This window comes from Lactuca sativa, chromosome 8 (assembly GCF_002870075.4).
Source record: "Lactuca sativa cultivar Salinas chromosome 8, Lsat_Salinas_v11, whole genome shotgun sequence".
Taxonomy (NCBI): domain Eukaryota; kingdom Viridiplantae; phylum Streptophyta; class Magnoliopsida; order Asterales; family Asteraceae; genus Lactuca; species Lactuca sativa.
Genome location: NC_056630.2, coordinates 144803544 through 144805716, shown reverse-complemented (window position 1 = coordinate 144805716; position 2173 = coordinate 144803544).

Below are 2173 nucleotides of genomic sequence, written 5' to 3'. Positions count from 1 at the left end.
ATATGATATTTATTGTGGGTTGAAAACCCTATATGCTCACCAGGCTCCCAAGCCTGACCCACTCAGTTTTAAATTGTATTACAGGTAGTGGCGGAAGGGCATGAGATGGATGAACCATCAAGTTGTTTTGTTTACAAGTCTGCATATGTTTATATTTGTTATATGACTTGTAATGTATTCGTTTATGCTTATTGGTCTGTATCGGAACATGACACCCCGAGTTTTGATTATAATGAAAATACATTTCTTTTATGAAATGCTTCGGTAAACTATGTTTTATCATGTTTTGTTTTTGGGAACAAATTCCGCAACTCTTTCAAATCAAAAGGATTTACTCTGAAAATGCTTAAAAGCATAAATGAAAATCGGTCTTTTCTGGCCGATATTTTGGGGATGTCACAGTTGGTATCAGAGCATTAGTTTAAGCGAACTAGGAATTTGTAGGATTTCTAGACTTAAACTTAGAATGCTAAGTGAAGTTTTGAGATGCGTGTCTGTTATGTTTTAGACACGAGCACTAGTTTATTTTAGGAAAGTTGCCTAAAATGCTTTATGTGCTAAATGTTATATGTTGCCATATATGATATTTTTGTTCGGATCTATGGTCTGTTGCCGACCGGATCTAGAAACCTTATGTGTGTAGGATTCTAAGCGTACGTCTACGATATTAGAACTAGCATGTAAACGTTTCGGAGTGATAAGGATGATTTGAATATCTATCATGATTGAGGATCTAATTTCACCTTATTCGGTGTAGATCAAAATGGTGAGAACAAGAAGTGGAGTTGGAAATGCTGACGAAAACAGGAATCAACCACCAGTGATTGAGCCAATACCTGTCGTAGCAGCAGCACCCGAGCCAATAACCATGGCTGGTGTGCAATTGATGATTCAGACGATGTTGGATCGTCAGATGGATGAAACTAGACGGTTGCTTCAACAAAATCGTGAAGAACTGTCGATTCGTGTGGAAGAGCCTGAACTGAATGAAGGGCACTCAGAAGGTGGAAACTTCAGTGGGTCTATTGGTCAAGCCAACCCACCGATAGTTAGGCAAGATAACCATGAAGGAAGGAATGATGGAATGGGATGCAAGTACAAGGACTTTTTGACTTGTAAACCATCGACCTTCAATGGAAAGGAGGATCCGATTGGGGTTATGGATTGGATCTCCGAAATGGAGTTAGCCTTTATGACATGTGGCTGTAGAGGCAAGTTGCAGACTATCTATGCCGTGCGACAATTCCGAGGTGGAGCCGTTCGTTGGTGGAACACTCTAGGGAAGACTTTAAGCCCTAGCGAGCCACTGCAATTGTCATGGGCAGAGTTCTTGGTGCAGTTCAAGCGCAAGTTCTGCTCGGCTCAAAATCTGTTGGAGTTGGAGAATAAGTTTTTGACATTAACGAAGGGTAGCATGTCAGTGGATGAGTACACCAATAACTTCACCGATAAGATGGAGTTTGCCTTGCGTATCGTTCCAGACGAGCTGACAAAGGTGGATCGGTATGCGAAGGGACTTCCATGGGAGTACGAGGTGCCGGTACGTCAGGCACTTAGTCTAAAGGCAGCTATCTGGGCTGCCAAGTCTGTGGAGAACATGATAAAGGGAAGAACCACCGACAAGGTTGAGGTTGGTGAGAAAAGAAAGTTTGAGGGAACATCTGGTTCCGGTAAAAGAAGCAAATTTTCGAAATCTGATTCGAAAAAGTTTGGAGGAAAAGGAGGCGAAGCGAAGTGGTGTGATAAGTGTAAGAAAAAGCACTTTGGGAAATGTAGCGAGGATGTGACCTGCTACAAGTGTGGAAAGGTTGGACATTTTGCCAATGAATGTCCAAACAACAAAAGGATGTGTTTTGGGTGTAATGAAGAGGGGCACATTTTGAAAGACTGTCCGAAGAAGAAGGAGGCAGCTAGGCCCAACATTCCACCAAAGCCGAAGGCGAGAGCCTTCCAGATGACACTTGAGGCTGCTAAAGATGAAGCTGATGTCGCTTCAGGTACCTTTCTCGTAAACGAATTACCTACTCATATATTGTTTGATTCTGGAGCCAACTACTCCTTTATTTCGCATGAGTTTGGTAGAAAGCTAGCTTTGCCTATTGATAGACTAGATGATGCTTTATTAGTCGAAGTAGCTAGTGGCAAGTTTGTACCGGTTAGTCATCGTATGAAA